We start from the raw sequence: 13069 nt of genomic DNA, 5'->3' as shown, positions 1-13069 counted from the left end.
TAAACAGACAGCAGAGGCAGCGGGGCATCAGCCAAGAACAATTTCAACAACTGCCCATTACAGCCCAGATGATTGGAAAGGAAACCCGAAAAGAGGCAAAGTTAAGCAAGATCCTATACTTCACCCTTAATGGGTGGCCCAAATCTGAAGTCATCCCAGAAGATTTAAAACCTTACCACACACACTGCTATGAACTATCAGTCGAAGAAGGATGTTTACTATGGGGTGCCTGTACAATTATTCTCGCCAAATTACAAACTACCATTTTATCAGAACCACAACCATCTGGGAATGGTACGAATGAAGGCACTGGCCTGGTGTAGTGAGCCTTGCTGTACTAACATTGGCTGTGCATTATCTCTACTGTTAAGGACACTCCCCTTGGATATAACTGTAAATGCATCTATTGTCTTTCATTATTGTACCATGAGTTTCTGCTAATAAAACCCATGATTATTGTTTGACCACATCGTCTTTGTCTACTTCATCAACTGGCACTTCACCTGGATTCATGTCTGATGGCCCTTCATAGACAGAGACATTGAAACAACAGTAAGAGACTGCAAAGTATGTCAGTCAATACAGCCAAAAATGCTGCAAGCCGAAGCTAGTCCATGGAAATGGCCATCCAAACCATGGCATCGGATTCATGTAGACTTCACTGGACCATTTTTTCTAATAGCTGTAGATGCACACTCCAAATGGCCAGTGGTTTCACAGCTGAAAAACACTAAAGCAGATCCCACGATTGACTGTCCACGAGCTATCTTTGTCACTTATGGATTGCCTCACGAATTAGTTACAGACAATGGGCCTCAATTTATATCAGAATATTTTATAAAATTTATGCACAACAATATCAGAAATATTTTGTCCGCACCCTATCACTCAAATACTAATGGGGAGGCAGAACATTTTGTACAAACATTCAAAAAAGCAATGAAAACCATGAAACTTCTAAATGCCTCCTGGACACATAAAATCACAGATTTCTTATTGGGGTACAGAAACACACTGCATTCTACCACAAAACGCATCCCAGCAGAACTAATGTTTGACTGCAACTTGCAGACCAGGCTGTCCACAGTTCATCCAGATCTGGGTCTCTGATTGCAAAAGACAGCATCGTCACAGACCTCACCTAGAACACTGGAAGTAGGCGAGAGAGTTCTGGGTACAAGATTATAGACAATATAAAGACCCATAGGTGGTAGGAATAATCTTACAAAACTGTTCTAGTGGGGAACAGATTGTGGAAGCGACACGTGACCAATTACAAGCATTGACTGACATTAAGGTCCATGAACTGCCTCATGAACTAGAGGAGGTGGAACCAGCCCTGCTGTGGCCTGCTGCAACCATCCCACCCCTCAGGCCGAGTGGTGGGGGGGGGGAGGGTAGAGACGGTCGCGGAGTCGAGTAAATGAGACAAGCAGCCAGGTGGGCAGCGAAGATGGGCATTTGCCCCTGAGGGTCAGCGAAGGTGGGCAGTTGCTGCCGACTCGACACTGATCCGACTATCTGTTGGGTCCTGAGCAAAGTCTGGCACAGCAAACCATGCCAAGGCGGTCCAAAAGAGAAAAAAAAACACCTGAACACTTTAAGGATTATGTGCCATGATTATTATTAAATATGTTCCTTTTTATAATTATAATTACTCATGAGATGTATTCTAATTCTCACTTGTAGTCCTGGGCCTGATCTAATCTTAATAATTTGAAGGGGCCCTGTCAGAATTTACTGCACAGGGGTCGGGGGGGGTGGGGGTTGGGTATAAGCCTGCCCTCTGCTGGATGATAAACAATGGCCTCTCACATCACGATGTTACCCTTCCATATATATAACCCTGCATCAGTAGCCATGTTAGTCTAATAGAAGTAAAGGATAAGAAAGCATCATGTCTCTGAGTCTTAATTGTGTGAGTACAAACACAACAACCTGCTTAAGCAATCCCTTACTAATCACAGAGCACTGATGGCATAGAGGTTACTTAAGGTGGAATATAGATTTTTTTGAAAAAGGTTGCCCACCCTTACCCTTGAGCATCAGTGATTGAGGGGAGATTTGATTGAGGTATACAAAATACAAACCAGAGGACATGGGTAAAAGGTGAAAAGGGAGATGTTTTGGGAGAACATGGTGGGGTGGGGAGAAAGTTTTTCCACACAGAAACTGGTGGGTGTATGGAGCGAGCTGCCAGTTGAAGTGGTGAATGCTGGCTCAATTTTAACATTTAAGAAAAATTTGAACAGGTACATGGATGGGAGGGGTATGGAGGGATATGGAATGGGTGGAAGTCAGTGGGACTCAGCAGAATATTAGTTTGGCACAGGTTAGAAGGGCTGAAGGGCCTATTTTCTGTGCTATGATGTTCTATTCAATGATATGCCAAAGCCAAATCTCCTTTGACTCCTTAGTAAACAGACAATTGCATGGATGTGCTGGCTCCAGGAGAGGCCCTCCAATATGTGAATGCCCAGAAATGAAATTAATCATCTTCTCCATCACTGTCCAACCATGAAGACAAGTGTGTTGTCCTATAGCTTCTCCTCCCTAAAGTCTACAATAACTCCTTGATCTTATGATGTTGAAAACGACATTGTTGATCTGATGCCAGACAAGTTCTCGATCGCCATCCCGGTATCTTACTCATCATTACCCATTATTCGACAATGCTGGTGTTGTCAGCTAGTTTATAGATTGATTTGCTGTGAAGTAGTGGGTATGGAGAGTATATTTCCAGGGACTAATCACACAAACAACAATGAGGTGCCCCTATGATGGTGATCAGCAAGGAGATGATATTGGCAATCCCTACTGATTGGGGCCTCCCAATAATGGAATCGAGGATCCAGTTGCAGAATAGGGAACAGAGTTCCAAATCTCAGAGTCTGATTATTAGTTTTAATGGTTTATTAGTTTTATTGGAAATAAATGCCAAAGTTGTAGTCAATGAATAACAGTCTGTTTGATCCAGGTGATCCAATGAAGGGTGGTTGATGAGCTGGCATCCAGGCAACTTGAAGTGGGTCCTAATCCATCCTGAGACAGGAGTTCATTTACTCCATAACCATCATCTCAAAGCAGTTTGTCATGGTTGACCTAAGCCATTTTGATGCAGGTGGGTACCTCTGACCCTAGCAGCAAGAAGTTGAGAATGTCTGCAAAGATTCTAGCCAATTGGACCATGCGTGCTTTAAGTACACAGCCAGATACACCACCTGGGCCAGATGCTGTCCAAGGATTCACCATCTTGAAAGTTCTTCTTACAATGGCCTCAGTGTCACAGGGGGCTGTGAGGACTCATGAGGGGTGCATCATTGTGTTCCCTTTTGAAGCAAGCAAAGACATCAAGCAGTCACTAATACTGGTAAGAAGTGTTGGCGAGCATCTGTCTGAGGCCTCACCTTGTCCCAAGTTGTCTTATCATATTGGTAATGGCCTCCCAGAGGTTGTACCTGGACTTCCAAAATTGCCCGAGTTGAACAGTACAAATATAATCATCAACAATCGGTGGACCTCTTGATTCATCCACAGCCTCTGATGAGGGTACACCCATATCATCTCAATTGGGACACACTTATCCACATATTTCTGACGCAGTCAGTACCAACTTTTGGACATTCATTCAGGTCTGCTGTTGAGCCCTTGAACCTGGTTTAGTTTACTGACTCCAGTCACAAAGCCATGTTCTGCCTTTTCACTGGTGCAGTGCTCTGCAGCTCTGCCCAGATGCAGGAAGCAGAAGCACAGGTGGTCCAACTTTCTAAAGTGTGGGTGTGGAATGGAACAGTAGGTATCTCTCTCTTATCTGTCTCCACGTTACCTTCCTGACTAGATTCCAGCATCTGCAGCCTCTTGTATCCAGATCTATCACCTTTTAGCCTCCACTTCTTTCCCCCACTCCCACCGCTTGCCTCCATCTGCCCTCCCTTCTCCTTATCTGTCGAGGTCTGTCTCACAGCTGCTTGAATATCATTAGATTTTTTTTGTATCCTTGGAAGAAAGTGTATAACTTTAGGATTGACCTGGCAAAGCTGCTTTTCATAAAATATTTATTTTATCAAATTGATCCTCTTTGTGAAAAGAAAGAGTTTCAGACTTTCCAACCAGGGCCAAGTGAGAATGCCCTCTGCTGGTCTGAGGAAGAACTGCCTACAACACACACTGGGCAGTGAAAGGGCTGATTTCACCTTGCAGCACAACTCAGTTGTGTTCCATCAGACTCGAACTCCAGCACCCAGCGGCAGGACCAAGCTAGCTGAACAGCCAATCAGGGCAAAGAGTTCACTGAGATGGTGACCTCAGAGCAGAATTGCTCCACAGCAGATGCAATCTCATTGGCTCTCCACTCAGTTCAGGAGCACCTACACAACTTACACAATAGCAACACCTACATCAGGCTACTCTTCATCGAATACAACTCACCTTCAGCACTGGTCAACAAGCTCCAAAATCTGCATGCCCCTCTGCCACTGGATCTTTGACTTTCTCAATGGAAGATCACTGTCAGTACGAATCAGAAACGTCATCTCCTCCTCACTCTCATTCAACACAGGCACACCTCAAGGATGCGTGCTTCATCCACTGCTCTACTTCCTCGAAATACATGGCTGTATGGCTAGGCACAAATCAAATGTCATCTCCAAATTGACAGAATCATAGATGGCAATGATGAAGTGTACAAGAAGGAGATAGATCAGTTGGTTGAGTGGCGTCACAACAACCTTTCACTCACCATTAGCAAAACTAAGGAATTGATTGTGGATTTCAGGAGGGGGAAATCAGAAAAACACGAACCAATCTTCATCAAGGGCTCAGCAGTGAAAAGGGCTAAGAACTTCAAATTCCTGTGTGTCAACACCTCTGAAGGCCTGAGGTTTCCATCATGAAATGAGGTAATCACAAAGAAGGCGTGCCAGTGGCTATAATTCATGAGGAGTTTGAGGAGATCTGGTAATGTCACCAGTCTCTTGCAAATTTCTACACATGTACCACGGAGAGCAATCTGACTGGTTGTATCACAGTGTGGTATGGAGGTACCAATGCACAGGACAGAAAGACTCCAGAGTTGTGAACTCGGCCAGTGCCATTATGGGCATCAGTCTTCACCCTATCGAGGGTATCTACAAGAGGCGGTCTTAAGAAAGCAGCCTTTATCAGCAAGGACCCTCATCATTTTGGCCATGCCCTCTTCACACTGCTACCATCAGGAGGGAGGTATGGAAAAGCAGCTTCTTTCCCTCTGCCATCAAATATCTGAATGTCAATGAACCACAGACATTACCTCACTTTACTCTTCTTTTGCACTAAATTATTTATTTTTAAAAATGTAATTTATAGTGATTTTTGCTCTATGAGGGGCTGCTGCAAAACGATGAATTTTGTGACACGTTCATGACAATAAATTCTGATTCTAAATTTTGATTCAGATGCATATGTGGATGGCAGGGTTACGGGAGGATATGGCCCTGGTCCAAGTCGATGGGACAAGGTGGATAATTTTCCACCACAGTCCAGATGGGTTAAAGGGCCCATTTCTGTTCTGTAATGTTATATTCTGGATACCAACATTCGGTTGCACTGCTACAGATACCAAAAAAGTGAAAGAAGAGAGACACACAAAAGCTGCAGATGCTGGAATCTTGTCCATACAAATACTTGCTGGAGGAACTCAACAGGTCAGACAGCATTCATTAGTAGAAATGTTCAGTTAATGTTTCAAGTCTGAACACTTTATCAAGACGAACATAGGCGAAATTACCTATCAAGTTCAAGTTTATTGTAATCTGATTGTACACATCCATCCCAATGAAATGGCATCTCTCCAGACTATGGTTTATGCAGTTACGAGCACATAGGACCCCAAAACCGAGCAGCAATAGACACTCACCAAGGCAAGTATTTACTGAAACAAAAGTTGTTTTTTAAATTATCTTTAAACATGAAAACAGAATCAAACTTTAACTTATCTCTATACTTAACTAACCCAAATTAACCCCCTTCTAATTCTAAGCACACATGTATGTAATGTGTGTGTAAATTTAAGAAAAGTTCTTTGGTTCATAGTTCAATCTCACTTCTCCTTCTTCCAAGTTCTCTGGATGCAGGCAATTCTTATACAGTGCACAGAATTTAACATGTAACAGGCTTTGGTGCTTGAAAGGTAAATGTTTACCGCTCAGGAAGGTTCTTGTAGGGTTTGCAGAGAGAGATTTGTTGTTCCAGGATTTTCACAACTGAGATACCACCATTAGTCATCTCAATGTCTCGCTGATGAAACTTGCCTCATCAAGGTTCTCCAGATGGTAACGTCTTCCTTTCAGGCCATCACAGAGTTCCTTTCTGTTCCCCTTATTCCAAGAGAAACATCAGACAGATAGCACTTCCAGCCATCCACTGTCCCTGGAACTTTCTGTTTCCAACCAGCTCTTCCTGGCTTGCACTGTTCAGCTGCTTTCAGTGTCACACACACAATGGCTGAGAGAGCTTGTTGAGATTGATCTCACCTCTCTCTCTCTCTCTTCAACTGCCAACTGCCAGAAAGCCATGTGACTCTCTCCCTTGCAAAAATCCCCACCTTCAGCAAACCACAGGAGTTCTCCCTCTTAGTCAAGCTGTTGTCTTAGGTAAACAAAACCCAGGGGTGACCCTTCTGAGAGGACTTTGCAGAAAGATCAGAAGCCTTGTAGTTATCCAACCAGCCAGCCTGTCTCTAATTCCAAACAATGGTCTATTCATTTAATGATGTCAACTTAATTAGCACCTACTTGTGAAATGTGCATAAAAGTCTCCAAAGATCCTGCAATGTTACAGAATGTGAATTCTGCAGTCTGTCAAATAAGATCTGTTTTTAAAATTTGTGTATGTACGTAACCTCCTCCCAATATTTATCAATTACAGCACAAAAACAGATAATATAGTAAAACCCCTGGTATCCAGGATTCACCAACCAATTAAAAAAAGAGAGGAAAATAAATTTAAAGATTAAAATAAATAAGAATTCCAAAGGATTTCTTAAATTGAGCCCAAATTTTTAGCCTATTTCTCATTAATAGATTATGTGTTAATTTTGAAAAGGAAAATGATAAAAAGATCCTAAAATTGACAACATAAATTTTTTTTGGAGAACTGAAATTCCATTTCTACCCGAGAGGAGCGATTCACTGACTTAACTAAATGTTGTGGCGAACCGTGCCACTCCATTATCAAACTAGTTGTGGGCCCCTGCAGGATCAGGAGTTCCTGGGAGCTGGGGGGCACAAAGAACTCTGGGAGGGACATGACTTCAGGGTGATGGTGGCAGCATGCCAACTATAATTACTTAAACTCCTGTGAAGATTCCATTTAACAGTTCTGTTAGTTCAGCTCACAGACAACTTCTGTTGTGCTTTATTCACTGCACCACTCGCTATGTTGATGATCCCGACGGTCCAAACAACATTTTGGACCTCACTATGGATGCCCAGAATGCCGTTGTGTTCAAATTTCCAGTATTTTGGACTTCGCAGCCACAGGTCCAAACAGGCTGAGGCCCAGATCCATCTACACCAGATTACCGCTGACACAATGAAGTATTACTCTGTCTTTGCATCGCTGGGCCAAGACACCGCGGGACGAATTGTCAATTTCTTACACCAGCCTCCAGCCAACAACAGGTATGAAGCCATCAAAATCCTGCTCATATGTATTTTTGGACTTTCCCAACACAACAGGGCAGCCTGACTTCTCCATATGGACGGCCTGGGTGACCACACTCCTGAACTAATGAAAGAGATGCTAGCGCTCATGGATGGACACAAGCCCTGTCTGCTTTTTGAGTTAATGCCATAAGACACCAGTTTGCTGCCTGCAGACAAAGACTTCAATGACCCCCCCTCCCCCAATCGCTTAGTAGCCTGTGCTGATGAGTTGTGACACGCTAAGCAGCATGGTAGACTCTTGGTTGGGTGCGTAGCAGTGCCTCAGCAAAGGGCACAAACCCTGCCCATTCTGGATAGCAGTGCGGCGTCGGACTCAGTTTGACATAGTGCAGACAGAGCAGTGGCGCTATTACCATCAGAGATACGTAGCTGCAGCCCTCCTCGGCCATCCCCCCGCACGCATCTGGGAAACACTGAGGCCAGCCATTGGTAGTGGCCATGATGACCAGCCACAAGAACAACCTCCTTTTCCTCTGGGATAGACGCTCAGGCCATCAGTTCTTGGTCGACACTCGTGCAGAGGTTAGTGTGTTTCCCTCCTTTGACAGGTTATTTTTTTTAATGCAGAATTACCTGATGGAACAATTTTTATCCAGATATTTGGCTATTTCTTTAAAGATAGCTTCAAACATTTTCCTGACTACAGCCGTTAATCTCACTGGCCTACAGTTACCTGCCTTTTCCCTGCATCCTTTTTAAAGAGTGGTGTTGTATTCACCATCTTCCAACCTGCTGAGTCCAGAGAATTTTAGTAAATTACCACAAATGCCTCTTTTGTAACTTTTGGTATTTCTTTCAGTAGCATGGGATGCATTTCATTAGGGCTCAGGGATGTACCTATCTTTAAACCTACTAGTTTGCTCAGAACTATCTCTTTAGTGATAACAATTATATCAAGGTCCTCACCTCCCATTGCAAACTTAAATCTCTCTATTGCATGTTAGATTGTAAAGATTGACACCAAATAGTTGTTCAAGGCTTCAGCCATTTCCACGTTTCCCAATATTAATTCTCCCTTCTCATCTTCCAAGGGTGCTCTGTTAATTTTAGCCACCTTTTTCCATTTTATATAATTATAAAAACTTTTATCCTCTGTTTTTATATTTTTGTTCTTTTGTTTTCATCATCGATAGATTATTTCTTGCTTAGTGGTGTTGCTTTTTAAAAAATTTCCCAATCTTTCAGTTTCCCACAACTCTCGGTGACTTTGTATGGATGAGCTTTTAGTATGACGCTGTATACAGTTTTTTTTTGCACTATCAATTCATGGAAATTCTGCCACACCTGCAGGAAAAAAGAATCTCAGGGTTGTATGTGATGTCATGTATGTAATTTGACAATAGATCTGAAATCTTTTTTTTTAAATTTTTTAATTTTTCACATCATAAATCACATTAGCCATGATATACACTATTTCTTTTTCACACATATACAGTGACTTTTTCTCCCCCCCCCCCCCTCCCTCCTCCCAAGCCACCCCCCCACCCCCCCCTCTCATCCATTTTAGGTATACAATCTAGGTTGCATTAAGCCAGTCAGACAATGTTGTCATTCAACAAAAATACACCAGAAATTCTACTGAGTCCATTCTTTTCTTTCCTTCTCCTTCCATCAACTTAGGTAATGTTTGTCCCCGGTAGGTTTTCGCTATTGTATTTAATGTAAGGCTCCCATATTTGTTCGAATATTTCAATATTATTTCTTAACCTATATGTTATTTTTTCTAATGGAATACATTTATTCATTTAAATTTAGTAGTTTCTTCCTTTTAATTTGGTTATGTATTCCATTAATATTTAAAGTCATATAGTTCAGCGTAGCCCTTTTATATTTTGTTTATCTTCTCTTTCCGTTTTTCCATCATTACCTTTCCTCCTTTTCCATTTCTGTTTTCTTATTTTCAACTCTTTATAAGACAACATTCCTACAACATCCAACATTTTCCTTATTCTCCTATTTCTATCTTATTTATCCCCAATCTCCCCTTCCCCTCCTGAGTTGTCCTTTATCCCTTGTCGGACAACCACATCTCCCCTCTCCATTTGGATTTGCGAATCCACTCGCAAGCGTCAACTGATTTTGCAGTGACCGCTATTTCCCCCCACCCCGCCCCCCCCAGAAAAGATTTCACTTTTCATATGTCACAAAGGTCACTCTTTTAATTCCCTCCTTATTCTCTCTATTCCATACCTTCCCTTATTAATTCTTGTCTATACTATCTATATTTTCCTCTAAGTACAGATACATTCACGTATGCACATTGTCTCTATTCACTCTTATACCTCTTTACCTGCATACATATCAATCGTGATCATTTTTACTCTCATTACCCGTCTTCATCCCTCAGTCTATTTTTGTCTTTACCCACATACATATCAATCGTGATCATTTTTACTCTCATTACCCGTCTTCCTCCCTCAGTCTATTTTTGTAATTGTTCTGCAAATTTTCGTGCTTCTTCTGGATCCGAGAATAGTCTGTTTTGTTGTCCTGGAATAAATATTTTCAATACCGCTGGATGCTTTAGTATAAATTTATACCCTTTCTTCCATAAAATCGCCTTTGCTGTATTGAACTCTTTTCTCTTCTTTAGGAGTTCAAAACTTATATCTGGATAAATGAAGATTTTTTGCCCTTTATACTCCAGTGGTTTGTTGCCCTCTCTTACTTTTTCCATTGTCTTCTCCAGTACCTTTTCTCTTGTAGTATATCTTAGGAATTTTACTACAATAGATCTTGGTTTTTGTTGTAGTTGTGGTTTAGAGGCCAATACTCTATGTGCCCTTTCTATTTCCATTTCTTGCTGTAGTTCTGGACATCCTAGGGTCTTAGGGATCCACTCTTTTATAAACTCCCTCATATTCTTGCCTTCTTCATCTTCCTTAAGGCCCACTATCTTTATGTTATTTCTTCTGTTATAATTTTTCATTGTATCTATTTTTTGAGCTAGTAGTTCTTGTGTCTCTTTAGTTTTTTTATTAGATTCCTCCAATTTCTTTTTTAAGTCTTCTACCTCCATTTCTGCTGCTACTGCCCACTCTTCCATCTTGTCCATTTTCTTTCCCATTTCTGTTAAGGTCATCTCTATTTTATTCATTTTCTCTTCTGTGTTGTTTATTCTTTTTCTTAAATCATTAAATTCCTGTGTTTGCCATTCTTTAAATGACTCCATGTATCCTTTAATAAGAGAAAGTACCTTCTTTATCTTGCCTTTCTTTTCTTCTTCTATTTCACTGTACTCTTCCTCTTCTTCTTCCTCTGGGTTGACCATCTGTTGTTTCTTTGTTGCCCTTTCCTTCTCTTCTTTCCTGTTTCCATTGTCTTTTGTGGTCTCTTCTTGCTGCAGGTGTTCTGCAGCTGTCGTTGCCGGCTGTGGAGATCGACTCCCCAGCTGGTCCCCCCTCCCGTCGGTGTGTTTTTTTTCATGCGCATGCGCGGTTGCGCACTTTTACTCGGCTCAGCGAGCCATTTTTGTAGTCCATTATTTACCGACCTGAGGGAGTGGGTTTCTCTCTCTGCAGCGGGCCTCTTCGGACAGGTAAGGCCTTCACCTTTTTCCTCCTTTGTCTTCTCTTCCTCTCTTCTTACCGTTGCTTTCGATTTTTCTTTTTTTGTCGCCATCTTCTTTCCACCTTTATACTCACTTTTCTGTAACTTTTATTTCTGTGCCTTTGTGTTTTCCTTTGTTTTTCCCGACTTTTCTGGAGAGGGCTGGAGTTCACCGTCCGGCCACTACTCCATCACTTGACTCCTCCGACAATAGATCTGAAATCTGATGCCTTCCTTTATTTCCCTATTCTTGCTTTTAACAGGAATATACTTCTGTTGAGCACTGTGAAAAGTATCTTTGAAAGTCTTCCACTGCTCCCCCACCATATTCCCTGTCTATGTTCACCAACTCCTTCCTCATCCTGTTGTTGTCTCCCTTGTTTAGGCATAGTACACTGTTTCCTATTGTCCCTTCCATTTGTACTTAATTTTATGTGCCTCATGACATAGGTCCAGATCAAAGATTGCATGCCTCCTCATAGGTTTCAAAACATGCTGCTCAAGAAAACTATTGCAGATACATTCTATGAACTTCTCAAGGCATCCTCAACTGACTTGATTTGACCAATCAATATGTAGGTTAAAGTCCGCATGACAGCTACAATTCTATTCTTACATAAGCCAGTGCCACTGTCATGTCTATTGTCCATTCCCACTAGTGACTTTTTCCTATTACTAATCTCTCCCAGATTTATTTAATATTTTGCTCCCTAGAACCTATCTCATCTTTTATTGTTGCTCTAAACTCATCCTCATCTTCCTGCCTATCCTTCTAAATTACCTGATATCCCAAGATATTTAATTCCAAGTGATCTCCAACTTCATACACATTCTATAATGGCCACTAGGGTTCCAGCTTCCTTTTAATGTCACATAAGAATACAAAAATGTAATATTCATGACATATTTCAATTTTTGTCTGCCTTAAGGCAGAGTGGCCATGAACATTGCACAGCACCCCTAACAATAAGAGAAAGTGAAGCAAAAGAGAATCCCCTCCGATTCACTGAGTGTTCATGGATTCACCTTTAATGGCAGCTGCAGCCTCTGCAGCGGCACGGACTCCTGTACAAACCTGAGCTCCAGATCCAAACCTCCAATATGATCAGGAAGCTTTTTGTGCCCAAGGCCTTTTTGGAGCCCTTCTTGCCCTCAGTACCCCTGAAACCCGGTTCCAATACTTGGAGCCAGTCTCAAGCAGCCCACAGTCTGCAGCCTGTCTGGGTCCTTCAGCCTCAGAGATCCTCGCTGGTCCACTGCCATGGTCACCTTCCCTGTAGGGCCATCTCCCAGGCTTTTCCTTCTCAAGTGTGGGTACTTCCCCCCCCCCATTTCAGGCCCTATGCTGGCTTATTGCTTCCCCAGAGTCTGCAACCAATAATGATACACTGCCAAACACAGGCATGCCATCTTGGGCACAGGTTGTTAATAAAAAAACACCTTTGGATCCTGCAACAGGCAATTTAAAGCCTGTGCGGTGCTGTCTGCATCACAACCGGCAGTAGGACCCTGAGCACTGATGTTACAGCAACTCTGGAAATGTCATCATTTTAAGTCATCATACCCATTTGTACTGATTTGTTCCAAAAGCTCATTAACCTTTATTCAAATGATATGGGCATTCAGATAAAGTGCCTTAAGCTCATTGTTAGAATCTAGTTTCAATGAATCGCTCTTTAACTTTTGCCATCAATTTTTCTGCCTTCCACTTTTACTTTTATAACTTGTGCTTCTATCTCCATTTTACTTCACTCTCTCTTTCCAATGGATTGCCATCCTCTGCCATATTAATTTAAACTCTCGCTGACAACACAATC

The sequence above is a fragment of the Narcine bancroftii genome, chromosome 4 (assembly GCF_036971445.1).
Source record: "Narcine bancroftii isolate sNarBan1 chromosome 4, sNarBan1.hap1, whole genome shotgun sequence".
Taxonomy (NCBI): domain Eukaryota; kingdom Metazoa; phylum Chordata; class Chondrichthyes; order Torpediniformes; family Narcinidae; genus Narcine; species Narcine bancroftii.
This window is presented reverse-complemented; position numbering follows the sequence as displayed.